At 51.3% G+C, this 14,567-nt stretch overlaps 1 protein-coding gene across 3 annotated transcripts in view; it reads left to right on the top strand.

Moving 5' to 3' along the window:
- The first annotated feature begins 4,410 nt into the window (after nt 1-4,410).
- Nucleotides 4,411-14,567, top strand: part of Epb41l1 (erythrocyte membrane protein band 4.1 like 1) — a 128,998-nt gene continuing 118,841 nt past the window's right edge. For 2 of the 3 annotated variants that reach the window (XM_026787068.1, XM_026787067.1), the window contains exon 1: nt 4,563-4,660. The gene's annotated coding sequence lies outside the window, so the exon portion shown is untranslated. The other variant, XM_026787069.1, reaches the window with a different exon arrangement.

Below are 14,567 nucleotides of genomic sequence, written 5' to 3'. Positions count from 1 at the left end.
CTTGGCTAAGTGATCCAAAGGCTGCACTTACCCCCTGAGCATCCCTTTTCCCTGCTGAGAACTGGGGATCTTGTCTTGTTCTCCTTAGTTCGTTTTAAAACACTCAGCAGAGTGTTGGGTCTCTTCAGGAGTGCAGCCTTGAAATCACAGACTTCAGAGCTGACAGACCAAGAGGCTGCAGAAGATTTAGAATTTCTGCAAGCCACGGCATCCTCTTCTATAAAATGGAGATAATAATTAGAGCTATCTCCCAGGATGAGAAAATTATGTAGGTGCCTAGCATGCACCAAGGACTCAATAATGTTGGTTATTTCCAAACAAGATAATGGTGCTGATTATGTAAGGAACAACCCAAGGAAGGCTCACTGGTGAAAAGAGGTCGGGGAGTAGTTGGGGGTTAGACTGTGTGCTCTGCCGTGTAACACCGCGGGGTTCAATCCTCCCAAGTGAAGGAAGAACAGAGGACAGAGTCAGCTGGTGGATTCCTTTAGTCAAGAATGGGGTGTGGCTCCCCGGAATGAGGAAGCTGTCCAGGAGGTGACCAGGCACACAGCACAAGATTTGAAGATCTGGTGGGGGAGGGGGAGGGTTATGTTTGCTGACCCTTCGGAAAGCTCCGTGGCCCTCGTTCCTCATCTCCCACCTACTTTTGTCATCTCCTCGGCTCCATCTCTTCTCTGGCGTCCCCAACAAGCTCGGTCACCAAACCCTATTGCGGCTTCTTTGAAATGATAATAACGATACTGAGTTGTTACTTTGACAATTATACAGCTCTTCTTCTATGCTATCCTAGTAACCTTTTCGTTCCCTGTCTCGGGTTCAAAGGATCCAGAGGTAGGAGGGGCCAGGGGGATCACTCTGCATGCTGTGCTTGGAAAGACTGAAACCTGGGAGAACAGTCATCCACAGGCAAACAATAGGCTAGTGACAGAGGCAGGATTACAGGAACGCAGGTCCTAACTCCAGCCCAGGTCTCCTTTCAGGTCACACCTGATTTCCTGGGCTACTGCAGTCTCCCAAACGGATCCCTCCTATCTCTAGCCTCTTCCTGTGAACTTGTTCTGGTGTGGTAGTGCCCATCAGAGGTGAGTTCTATGGTCCTGCTGTGGTCCAGCCAGGGCAGCGCCGACCACCCATGATGGTCTAGCAGGATGGCCCTGATCTGGACTTTCCCTACTGGCTTGTTTCCACCTATCCTGCCTCTCAGTGAAGATGTGGTCTTTGAGTAGGGTATTGACAGGAAGTTGGTCAAAGTGACCCCTCCCAAATTTGGGTTAGCTCTAAATACTAGAGAGGGTTTTTGTTTCTTTGTTGGCCTTCCTCTTCCCCCAGTGCTGGAGAACAGAGCTCAGGGCTTCTCCCAACACTAGACAGGTGCTCTACCCACTGAACTGCATCCCCAGCTCTACAGAGATCTTTATGGTGAGCAGGACTCATCCTCCTGGATGTCTATCCATGGGAGCCGAATGTAACTCCTTCAAACTCAGTCAGTCAGGCAATCAGTAGGCAATGCTTCATCTGACCCAGGTCTTGGGTGGACTAAGTGCAGATCCTACCTTCAGAGGAACCCTGAGGGTTCATATACACAGATAATTTGTCTTGCTTAGTAGACATAAATGAAGTAATAGGGAACAGATCACATCCCCTTTCTGGGTGTCAGCCTACAGATGGCTGGAGAGAGCCACCACACCCTTTTCCAGGCCACTTACAGTACATTATATCACGTGATGTTCGGGTCCTCAACGTTCTGGTCCCCTCCTTTAGACATTTGTCAGCATGACAGTGTTTCTTGAGCTAAGTCCTGGGGCCTAGCTAGGATCTCTCTAGGACAACAGGCACAACTGCTTCGCCGCTGGTTTCAGTTGATAGAACAGTCACACCTTGTCCTCCCCCACTCCCCAACTGCATCACTGAGCTGAAGGTCAAGTAAAAATCTTCAAAACTGTTCTTAATCTAGATTCTTCTATACTGTGTTTTGTGCACTTGGATCTCATGGAGACACTCTCTAGTTACCAGCCCCTCACATGCCCGTTAGGTTCCTTAGCCACCAGCCACATCTCAACTGGTCAGTAGCCACGGGGAGCTAGTGGCTACAGACAGCATGGTCATAGAACGTTTTCTCAGACAACTGTGGCATGAACCTAAGAACAGGTCTTTATACTTACTCTGAGTGGCAGCTCATTTTGTTAGTTTCAGCTCAGTCTTTAAGCTGTTGAGGACTTCTGGAATCTTCTACTGGTTTCCACAGTACATTCTGTGTGTGTGTGTGTGTGTGTGTGTGTGTGTGTGTGTGTATCTCTTTCCTCAGCTTCACCTAAACCCACAGATAAAAGCCCTCTCCCAGAGCAGAGAGCATAGGAACCACACCCGTGCCGTCAAATAGTCCTATAATAAATTAGGTCTCTGAATCAGGGTCTGAGCTGGGTACCAGGCAACTGCAGGGAGACAGGAAACACGATAAGCAGAGTCCTGTGATAGTGAACGCTGACTGGGTAGTTCAGTTACCTTCACCTCGCAATCCGTAATATGGGCTGGCCTGATAGTTAAGTTTGGGAGTTCAAAGTCAGCTTCCAGGGTTCGGATCCTGGCTCTGCCGCTTTTCAGCTATGTAGTGATTTTGCAGTAATTTCTACTCTCTGGTGTAACTCTAGAGATCAAATGAGTTAATGCAAGTTTGACTTGCTTTGTTTTATTTTGTTTTGTTTTTTTAGAGACAGGGTTTCTCTGTGTAGCCCTGGCTGTCCTGGAACTCACTTTGTAGACCACGCTGGCCTTGAGTTTACAGAGATCCACCTGCCTCTGCCTCTTGAGTGCTGGGATGAAAGGCATGTGCCACCATTGCCTGACTAGGTTGACTCTTAAAACAAGGCCTGATCGGGGGAGGGGGAGGGAAATGGGAGGCGGTGGCGGAGAGGAGGCAGAAATCCTTAATAAATAAATAAATTAAAAAAAAAAACAAGGCCTGGAATGTAAGTGTTTCGAATAAGCGAGTTGTTAGTCCCTGTGATAAACTTAATTTGCATCCTGGACTTTTTGAGGCTTGCTATGGAGGAAAACTGGGCAAGCTCTGCTCAGTCCTGTGTTGGGCACTTTGGTTTCCTTAGTTTATCAATGTCCTTGGAGGTCCACGCTGTGCCTCCCCCTCTGGACTTATCCAGTCAGCTGTTGGCTTCCAGTCTGCTCTTAGAAGCCTGTACTGATGGGGGAGAGGAGTTGGGTGGGAGTACAGCAAAGAACCAGAATTACTGGCCTTGGCTTTGACTCTGTGCTACCTGGGGCAGACCTATATCTCAAGAGGCAGACCGCTGCCTCTTGAGATATGGTTATGGCCAAGTGAGGCGAGGCGGTGAAGGTGTTTGCATTTAGGAGTCTTTGCTCGTGTTGTCACCTGCGTCCTGACTTACAGTAAAACGCTGTAAGGTCTCACATTTACTTCTTTCTCGTTTCTTCCCTTCACAATCTAATAAAGGAGGCTCAGGGTTCCTGGCCTTGCTGAGGTCTGGCCCTTGCGGTGAGAATCCAAGTGCAGGAATTCCCTCGGTTTCTTGTCTATGTCCAGGGGCACTGGTAGATGCCCTACCTTCTCGGGTGCTAGTTTCCGTTCACTGTTCTGGTTAGTTGCCCTTTTCTATGTTTGGCTTTAAGTGTGTTTGAAGCAGGACTTTTGGCAGGAGTCCGCTAAGGGCCAGGGAGGATATAATCCTAATTTAGGGAAGCGCTTTACTTTGGACATGCTTGGATCTGTGGGTCCTAGGGTCCTAGGGTCCCAGGGTCCCAGGACCAGGGGCTCGGCCCTTTCTGAGCTCCCAGAGAGTGCAAAGGGGCTGCCACCTGAGACTGGCTGGAAAGAGCAGCACGGCCCTTAGCAGCTTTGGCCGCTGAACAATAGGAGGGAGGCTGGGGGTTGGTGGGCGTCGGCCAGGTCCTCGCCAGAGGGAAAGGAGACCGGGTGGAGCTGCTGGGCCACCAGGTTAGCTCAGGCCACCGGCCTGAAAGCTGAGCGGGCTTGGTGCCGGCGGCGATTCTGGAGGAGGTGGGGTAGGGGCAAGCCTACCGGGCTGGGACCTGGAAGGAGAGAAGGCTCGGTGTGGTGACTCCTCCTCCCGGTCCCGCTGCTCGCCCGGGCCTCTGAGCTCAACAGAGGCTCAGGTGGGCGCCTGGCCCACGTGGGAAAGCAAGCGTCGTGGGCTCGTGAAGCGCACCCCCCCTTCAAGCGCCCCTCCCTGGGACCGTACGCGGCTGCTCCGGGGTAGCTGGGCTCTCGGGGCCAGTGGGTTGAGCTCGCGGCTCGCACGCCCTTCGGCCGCTGCCCTGCCGGGATCGGGTCCGCCTTCTCCCGGGGAGCCGCCGGGGCGGGGCAGAGGGGGAGAGGGGGTGTGCGAATCGGGCGGGGAGGGGGCTGAGCGCTGTGGGAGGGAGCGAAGGAGAGAGCGAACGAGCGGGGCATTTCTGCGCAGCTTCTGAGCGCCTCGGAGCCCGCCAGGGAGGCCACTGAACGCAAGGATCGAGAGACAGACAGACAGACGGCTCCCGGAAGCCACGCCGCCACCGCCAGGTTAGCAGGGCGCGGAGACCGCGCAGGCTGTCGCTGCGTCCCGAGCCTCGAGTACTGGAGGACGTGCGTGGCCAGAGCCGCGAGCTTTGATTCGTGTTTTTGCAGGTACGTGTGTCGGGGTCCCGGTCTCGGGGTGTGCGTTGAATGTGAACACGCGTGTATCTGTGGATCGGTACAAGTGGTTGTTTGGCGTGTACGCGCGTGTGCATCTGTGTAAGGGTGTGCGCCTTGGGGCTGGGTGGTGTGCTAATCTGGGTGAGGGTCTATGTGTCTGCTTGTGCTTATCCGCGTACGTGCCCGGAGAGGGTGTGTCCCAATGTGTAGCAGTGTGTACATCTGGATGAGGGTGTGTGTCTGTACTAATGGCTTCGCTTGTGGCTGAAGCCTATGGCGTGTGTGTGTGTGTGTGTGTGTGTGTGTATGTGTGTATTTCTGTGTGCGCGCCAGTGTGACTCCCCGTGTTTGTGTGTGTGTGCGCGCGTGTGAGGGCGGGTGTGCACCCGCGTAGCCCCTGTGTGCGTGTGCTCGGCTTTGTCTCCGCACTGCCGGGAGGAAGGGGGTGGGGGCGGCGGCCGAGGCGCTGGCGTCGCCCGGAGCCCCGCACTAGCCGGGGAAGTGGGTGTCAGCCGCGATGGGGGCATCCTAGCTGAGTGGAGACTCCCTGCTGGCAGGTGGGCAGCCACGCCCGGGGTACTGGAGAGAGCCCTACTGACAGCAGAGCCTGGTTCTCGGTTGAGCTGGAGCGGAGGGCGTGGCCTGCCTGACTCCCGGGTGTGTGCTTGTGAGGGGTGGGGTGGGTGATTGGGTGTGAAGGAGTGGGTGTGTGCTAGCGTGGGTGTGGGGTGCTGATAGCAACAGCGACCTCTCGGCTAGTGACCCAAAGGGCTCTGAGATCCGTTTCCTTGTGACAAGGACCATCACCTAGGACCAGAGGCAGCCCAGCTTGGTCAGCTATACTTACACCCTCACCCTCTTACTGGGCAGAGCAGTAGCCTAGGTACCCTGAAAGGACTAGTAAGACTGATCACTGTCTTAAAGGGCCAGCGCCCCATTCCAAGGAATCCCCTCTCAGGAGGCCTCTGTACTTAGAGAGATGTGTCTGTACCTCTCCCCCATGTACTGGGCACTGCATGCATGTCCAGTCTGTGTGCCTTCTCCCTGTGATAAGATAATTCTGCATTTATATGTGCATCTGTTTTGATCAGTTCTGGTATATTTGTTTTTATGTGTGTGGCTGTTTGTGTATTGGTGAGCTTGCATGTGGGGCTGTAAGAGAAGTGCCATTTTGCTGCTAACTGGAATAGAACCACCACCCCCATATTTGAAAAACAAGATGAAAAGGAAGTTTGGGGATTTGGGCACTGGCTTCGCCGGTTTCAGCAACTGGTACTGAAATGTATGTAGGTAGGTTGGGTTTGACAAGGATCTAGAGAAGCAGTCTTCCGGAGGGAAGGAAGGAGAAGGGCCTGCAAGCTCTCTCAAACCTTCTCCTGGCTCTTCTCGGTAACTTCCCTCCTCCTTGCTGCTTGGCGTGTGTACAAGGATAAGCGTGCAGGATTTGGAGTGGAAAGGGGGGAGCTGGGAGTGTAAAAGGAAGACAAGAGGATGGTGATGGGGGTGGGGGACAAAGGCAGATTTCTGCAACTCTTACACTGTTTTCCTGCCAAAGGCAGCAGAGGCAGGGAAAGCTGGGGTTCGTATCTCTTTCCCCCGAATACACATCTCAGGAGACGTGCTGGGGCTGCCGTTCACAAACACTGCAGCGTGGTTCAGAGTCCACTTTTGACAACAGTCAAACGCTTTTTGTGTTGATTTGTATTAGGCTTCTTTTCTCTTAAAGACTCAACTTCCTGAGCCTCAGTTTCTCTGGTTAGATGGCTGGAGGAGGGCTCAGGGTTGGGGGGGTTGAGGCTGGACTTTTCTCAGAGTGCTAGGCTGGTCTCATTACTACTAAGATTTAGGAATTCACTGTTGTTACATTTTATATATATGGAGGGGGCAAAGGTCAGAGGATAACTTGCAAGATTCAGTTCTCTCCTTTTACTATGTGGGCCTCGAGGATTGAACTCAGGTCGTCAGGCTTGGTAGGAAATGCCTTTACCCACTGAGACATCTTGCCCGCCAGGAATTCACCCTTCTTGCCCCCAGAGAGCCTGGCTGTCTTCCCTATTCACTATCTGCCACTCTCCTCCTGAGAGCCTATTGCACTAGACCCCGGCGTGGTCAGTTTACCACCTGCAGCAGGGTTACCAGCTTCTTAGAAATGCAAATTTGGAGCCTCGTGGTAGACCTATACAACGTGAAAATCCGGGGTTGGGGCCTAGCAATCTGTGTTTTAACAAATGCAAATTCTTCTGACCTGTTCTGCAGCTCAAGAAAGGAACCAGGAACTTCTAGGTTGAAACAAGGGCAAAGCCCCTCCTTTCTTCATTCCTCACGCACGTACCTGACGTAGCCCCAAAGCCTACCTTAGTAGACTAGGGGTTCTGACTTCAAGTCCTGGGTCTTCCTTGGGATCTTAGACGATGACGTCTTTGCTGCCCAAAGCAAGATCTCACCCTGCAGCTTCCCCATTCTGCTCCGATTCCCCAAACCTTACAATGACTTACAAAAAGGCAGGTAAAATCCAATCCTTGCCCTCTTGACTCTGGCTGGCATTTTGTGCATGCAGGTCCCTCTGACTAGCACACGGGTCCTCTGTCTTTTTGGGGGAGGGGGTGGGGCTTTGCCAGCTTCCTAGGTTAGGCGAGTATTTCCCTTCCTCCATTCTTAGAGCCCCTGTCTCTCCTAGGGCTTGAACTTGTTAGTTGTTTGTCTCCCTCTACTAGACTGTAAGTGCCATCGGGGCAGGGACTTGCTTATTAATCTTCCTAGTGTCCCACATAGTGTCTGGCTTTTGATTTGTGTTTAATAAGTCTGTCAAATGAACTAATGTCTAAAATAGGAGGTGATATTAAATAATGACCTTTCTTAAGCTTCTCCTTAAGCTTGAGTGTTGTACTATCCGAGCAAGATACGGATTGTTCTCAGACAGGTTCGTCTTTTTTCTTCTGCGTCTCCTGGCTCTCACTGTATGCCCCAAGCTGTGCTGGCTCTGCCTGGGGAAGGCAAGAGGAAGCTCTTGGGAGACACAGCCTAGCTTGTGTTCTGTGTCCTCCTGGAGTAGGACCCTATGATACTGTGCAGAGGAAGAGCAATGAATGAGGTATCTAACGGTGCAGGGTGTGACTGGACACATCACTGTCTCTCCTTTGCGTGAGTCTTCTGCCATCTAGTGAAGGTGTGGGGATGAATGGTTTTAGGGTAGCAATCCTTCCTGACTGTGAGGGTTCGGCCCAAGACGCCCTAGGGGATGTCGAAAAACGTGATTAGTGTGAACCCTGTACATTCCATATTTTCTTCCTATTGAGTTGAGAATTGTCATCTTCTCACTTAAAGGAAATGCCGTGTGGCTTCTCTGGTACCAGTGTTACTATTCTTATGCATTGGGGCCACTGTTGTGTGAAATAAGGATTGAATGCACGAGACGGGATCCCAGTGCAACAGTTGGCCTGATAACTGAGATGGCTGGTGTGTGTGTGTGTGTGTGTGTGTGACTAACTGGTAGGGAACAGAGAGACACAGGGACGAGGAGTGATTGATGTCGTAAGGGAAAAAATGGCTTTATCGTGCCACTCAGAGTGGTCTACAACTTAAAATGTATGGGCTGTGGTATCTGGAATTTTGCATTTAATATTTCCAAACCGTAGTTGATAACTGAATGAGCTAAGGAGGGGCTGACACGGTCACGGACACTGGCGCCAGAATCCTCCAGGCTTTGCCTTATACTCTTCACCTGTAAAATGAACCAATAGAAGTCTCTGTTTCACGGGGTTGCTTTGAGAATGAGAGGAGAAAACACATATGGAACGCTCAGCACAATGTGGGCACACATTTGGTAAATGTTAGCTGTTATTACTGTTATGGCTACCGCAGTTTGGGTCAAACCTGCTTGAATGCCTAAGTGTGGGGCCCTGGGCCTATAGAAAGAAAACCGAATACAGCCGGCAGATACCAAAGCTGCCACAGCACAAGGACAGCATGCGAGGTGGGGAGGTGGCTGCCTAGGGAGGAAAAGGCTTTATGGGAGACGAAGAGATGGTGTTTGTTGGGCTGGTGTGTGCAAAGGCAGTGTGGCTTTTTATCCCAGAGAGTTTCACGTGGTAGCGACAGAGTGAGTGACTGCAGAGTCGGAGAGGCAGAATGGCTCCAGATCTGTGGAAGAGCGTGGCCTCGTCTTGCTGGGGTGGGGATTGGGAAAGGGACCAGGAAGGATTTGCATTTCAAAAGCAGCTCTCCAGGTTGGAGGAGATGCTGACTTTGGATAGAGGAGGAGGATTGTTGCTCAGGATCGGGTCAGGGTCCAGCCTGATAAACTCAAGGGGAGCCAGCTGTGTGTGCGTGCGTGCGTGTCTCTCTCTCTCTCTCTCTCTCTCTCTCTCTCTCTCTCTCTCTCTCTCTCTCTGTGTGTGTGTGTGTGTGTGTGTGTGTGTGTGTGTGTGTGTGACTTCTCTTGGACTTCATGATTGTCTTAACTGGAGAGTGGGCTCCTGGAATCCAGATCTGTAGACTCTGCTACATGTGTTACCTTCCTGAGGCCCCAGGCCAAGGAGCTCACAGCCACAGATCTATATTCTTTCGGTTCTGGAGGTGGGAAGCCCACCGTCCACAGTCATCCAGGTGGTACCTTCCACTTCTGGAAGTCTCCCTGTTCTGCACTGGCTTCTGGAGAAGGCCAGCTGTGGTGCCTTGGATGTGCTGCCCGGTCTGTCTCTGTCACCACCGACTTTCTCCCTGTCTGCAGCTCCTTTCCTAATCCCCTGCATTCTCATTTTAATTGAACTAATCTATCTGCAAAGACCCTATTTCCAAATAAGGTCATATTCTGAGGTTCTGCTTAGACAAGATGGGAAAGGGTGGGTGTCACTACTCAATCTACAGTAGACAGAAGACAGGAAAGAGCATAGGCCTTAGAGTCCTCAAGCTCTGATCCAAACTTAGGCTCTGAACAGAGTGGTCATGAGCCTTAGGTAGGTTGGGTCAGTTATGTTTTTCTCGGTCTTAGTTTTTTCACCTATGAAATGAGGACATCAGTTCCTACAGTATGTTATAGAGGCAAGAGTGACTAGGATAAAGATATGAGCACATTAATTGGGGTGCTGCACAGTAGGTACTCAGTTATTACTTCCTCTGGGGCTCCCCCTTTTTCTGCCCTGAGTAGCTGAGAAAATATTTAGCCTTGCTACCTTTCAGATGTGAAAAATTATCTTCTAGAGTCTAGAATTGGTCTAGAATTGTCTAGACCAAGCCTGGCAGATTCCAAATCCCAGGAGATAATGAGAAAGCTCTTTGTGAATTGCTTAAGGGTTTGTTGTTGTGATTTTTAATCATAACCTTCATCATCATAATAACCCTTGGCCATTGCCACATCCGTTGCTCCTCCACAGAGCCCAGCCCAGCCCACTCTTCTCCCAGGAGGGCCTCTTCTCCCTTACATAGAGGCTTTGCCTGTGAAGTGTTACCAGGCTCAAAGTTGGGGAAGCTCCGGACATGATTCTTATTGTTTCCTCCTTGACCTGGGGTGGGGAAACTTAGGCTAAGAGAGAAGTGACGCCCCAAAGCGTCAGTGGCAATTGGGATACCTTCTCTGTGGTTCCTGTTTTCCCCAGCTGCAGCTTCCATCTCAGAAGCAGTTTAGGGCATGTAGATGCCTAGAGGGGGCCCTAGACAGAGGTCAGGGTTCAGCTGGGATGGTCAGCATCAAGGAAGAGGGCTCAGGAACTGGAGAGACAAATCAGCCGGTGAGAGTGCTTGCTGGACTTGCCGAGGACCCAGTTTCCGTTCCCAGCACCCAGTGGGTGGCTCCTAGCTATAACTCTATTCCCCAGAGATTCAGCACTCTCTTCTGGCTTTATTGGCCACCAGGCACACACGTGGTAGGCGTACATACAGGGAGGCATATACACATACAGACAAATCTCTAAAAAGAAAGGAAAGAGGTCCTTGGGGCCGAAGTGAGCCAGCAGTACCTGTGTGGCTGACCTGGCAGGTTGTTTTATTACCAGCCTGGCAGGGGCTGCCACTCTGTGCGCTCCAGTCGGTGGAGAGAAGGCTTCTGCAGCAGTGTGGAGAGCCAATGATACCCCATTGGCAGGCCTGTGCTTCCCTGCAGACTGGGTCCTTGTGATCCTTGCCTTGGGAAGGCCCAGGAAAGGGGTGAGGGGAGAGGATTTATCCTCTCTTGGCAGCTTCTGAGAAATCACCTTCTTCCACCTCACTCTTCTCTCTTCCTTCCTCCTCTTGTTCCCGCTCACTCTCTCCACCTTGCCGCTCTGCCTTCCTTGAGATTGTAGGTCTAAAGATAAAGTCAGAGTCCGCAGAGCCACTTCAGCTGACTGATTTGGGGCCAGGGAGGATTAGAAAGCCTGGGGCTGTCAGAGACTTGGAAATCGCGGCTGTCAGTTATTGGCTTCTGCTTCACATCAGGTGCAGTGCTGAGCTTCCTGGGGCTTCTGACTCTTAATCCTTGCCACCACTACCCAGGGACACAGACTACAATCCCTGCCGTGTTAGAGGAGGCTAAATAACATGCCCAGGGCATACCTGGTGCTCAGCCAGCAAAAGGCCCATCTGGGATTCAAATCGTTATCTGGCCAAAGCCCACAGGTATTTTTGAGTCTTTCTTGGGGCTAGTGAGACCATTTAGGGGTTCATAGAGGTATTTACAGCTGATCACATTCTATGAGCAAATTCTTCATTCTAAGCACAGAGACTTCAAGACAGGACTTCTGCCTCGAAGCCTGTGCTCTACCACAGTGTTGGGAACTACAGGCCCCAGAACTAGCCACGACTGCGGCCATTGTGTTCTGAGAAGCTGCCCATCTCTGGGAGAGATATGGCATCAGAGGAAGGACAAGACAGATTTGAAGGTTCTTTTGATTTTATCTATTACTTACGTATTTATTTTTGAGACAGGGTCTCACTATGTGGCCTTGTTTGTCCTGGAACTTGTTATATAAGTTGGCATCAGACTCACAGAGATCCTCCTGCCTCTGCCTCCTGAGTGCTGGCATTAAAGGCCTGAGCCACCACACCTGGTTTCCTTTGCTTTTTTTCTAGTTGTTTCCCCATTAACCACCTTAGTTTCCCATAGATGATGTTGAGTTTTCTGGTTAAAGTAACTTATTGTCCGCAAGCCATAGTTAGTCGTCTGCTCAGAAGGGGCTTGGGGGCTTAAGGGTCCCCTGGCTGGCTTAATAATGGCCGGAACTCTGGAGGAAGTGGGCAGGGAAGCAGAGGTCAGAGCCAGGAACCCCAGAGTCCCCTGTAGTAGGAGAGGGAAGGCAGCATGCTGGAGCAGAGCATTCTGGGCTACCTCTTATTCCAAGTACAGCCAGGAGTCCAGACTCCCACACAGGCCAGCTCTGCACCTCACAGTGTCACCGTAGGTACTGGGCAGCTATGGTCTTATGCTGGGTACCCACTCCCACCCTTGCCCATTGACTATCAGCTGCTTGCCTGAGCTTGACCAAGGAGTTATACAGCTTCTAGCCACAGAGGCCTCTCCACAGGCAAGAAAGCAGAAACTGAGTATGTATAATCAATCATTCAAGGGAGAGTCTCATGCCCCTAAGTCCTAGGGTCCCCAAATATCACGATTTTTAGACATTGTTCTTGCTAGAACAACTCAGGAGGGCTGGTTTAGCCACCTTCCATGATTCACATCAGAGCGATCTGTAAACTTCTGGAGCAGCAGGCATATTTTTTGCACTGTCCCAGGGAGGGCGGATTGGATGACGAGACAATTTACCTGCATTTTCTAAGTCTTTGTGTCCCCACAAAGGTTTAGGACAGCCTCTTCAGTTTGTTCGCTTGTTTGTTTTGTTTCTGAGACAGGGTTTCTCTGTGTGTCTCTGGCTGTCTTGGAACTCACTCTGTAGACCAGGCTAGCCTCGAACTCAGAGATCCGCCTGCCTCTGCCTCCCATTAAAGACATGTGCCGCTATGCCCAGCGCCTCTTCAGCATGTTTATTATTGTTGTTTGTTTTTAAGACAGATTCTCACTCTTAGCCAAGGTTGACCTGGAACTTGTGTCTTTCCCCTGCCTCAGCCTCCCATGTGGAGGGGCTCAGGAGGAGGGGGAGCAGCAAGCTTCTTTTTACCAAGAATAATAATTTGCAGGACTGATGGCTCTTGATGCCACTGAGAGCACAGGGTGGGGATGGGAGCTTGGGAAGTGGGACTGGGAGGGGAGCTTTAGTGGGAGGTAATGGGAAGCCAGTGAGGGTTGCTTAGAAGTGGCCCTAGGTGTCCAGCTCTTCTCTATGTGGGCTGGCGCTAAGGATGCCGTGAAGTGGTCTTCAGTTCTGGGCCTTTACAGAGCTGTCTCTGTACCTGGCCAGAGTCAGGATGTGAACCCCAGCCTGTCTGAGTGCAAAGTGAACATTGACCCCAGAAATGTCAAGATCTTTATTTTTTATTTTATTTTATTTTATTTTTTGGTTTTTCGAGACAGGGTTTCTCTGTGGCTTTGGAGCCTGTCCTGAAAGATCAGAAAATTGACAGAGTAGAAAATATGCCTGCCTGACTCCCCCACCCCTCCATAGGATAACAAGCGTGAACCGCTATGCTCAGCTTCAGGACTTTTAAGGTCTAGAGAAGGGCCAACAGGAAGCTGTCAGTGGGGCCATGTGGAGCGAGTGTTCCTAGCTAGGATCTTGGGTACACTGCTGACTAGTTTTGCTATGAAGGTGCCAAGTGACTGTGGATCAGTCCCTTGCTTATTCTGAGTCTCAGTCTTCCCATATAAAGTGGGGGTTCAGCAAGATAATATCAAGGTTTCATGGGCCTTGATCTGGGGTTCTGGAAGGCATGTCTCCTGCTGCCCAGTCGGTCTCCTTTCGTGCCTCTGTATCACCTCCTCTGGTGATCTGTCCTCAGCATCCATCTCCTGAGATTCTGGACAGAGCCTGGATTCAGGTTCCTCCTGGCCCCTCCCACGTGTCAAACCACATGCCCGGGCCAGCAGGTCCCAGCTCGCTCTCTTCCACCATGCCCACTCGCTAGAAGTGTGGCAGATGCCTGCGAGTCTGGGGAAGTTCAAGGTGGTTTCTCTGCAGGTCTGTCTGGATACTGGTGCCAAGTGGAACGCAGGAAGAACTCCTGTCCAGAGACTCACGGGCCACGACCCATGCTCGCCTAGATCAGTCTTTGCCTGTGTTCTTCTGTTTCCCCCGCCAAGAAGGGCAGCTTTGCCTTTCCAAATCCCTGTCAGACTCCTGCACACCTTTTTCAAGTTTCTGCTCACGTGCCAGCCTCTAGCCCACAAAGCCTCACGAGCCCTCCTCCACCTCACAGTGAGATGCTCCTTACCTCCTCTACATTCCCACAGTGCCTTATCTATTCCCTTCCGGGGACAAGTTCTGCTGCACCTTAGCTTTATCTGAGAGGTGTCTGATCTCTTTTGTACTGAGGTCTCATTCTCTGCTCCCCAGCCTCCTGCACAGAGCAGGTACTTACTCCAGTCCTGAAAGTTTTATTGGCCGAGAGCTGCCTCCAGTTTCGAGCTAGGCTGGTTTCTCTGGAACCCCTGTGGCCCACATCAATCACTGGAGGCCACAACTTCTCACTTAGCTCCTCCTTTATTTGTGGGTTGGAGAAAGGCCAAGCAGGGCAGTAGCTAAGAACTTAAATTCCACTCCTGATGCTTCCATTTGCTGGCTGTGACTTCCTCTCAGCAAGCCCTGATTTTTCTCAGGTTAAAACAAAGGGATAAGGCTGGGCGTGGTAGTGCACACCTGTAATTCTAGCACTAGGCAGACCGAGGCAGGAGGATTGTGAGTTTGAAGCCAGCATGGGCTGTATAGAAGTGCTGTCTCAGTCCCTGCTTCCCCCCAACAAAACAAAACAAAATCATCAAGCCAAATCAAAGAGGTCGGGATGGCAAATACATTGGGGTGTGGAGAGCTGACTG

The sequence above is a fragment of the Microtus ochrogaster genome, linkage group LG8 (genome assembly GCF_000317375.1).
Source record: "Microtus ochrogaster isolate Prairie Vole_2 linkage group LG8, MicOch1.0, whole genome shotgun sequence".
NCBI classification, from domain to species: domain Eukaryota; kingdom Metazoa; phylum Chordata; class Mammalia; order Rodentia; family Cricetidae; genus Microtus; species Microtus ochrogaster.
Note: the sequence above shows the minus strand (reverse complement) of the source record. Positions and strands in the feature narration are given on the sequence as shown.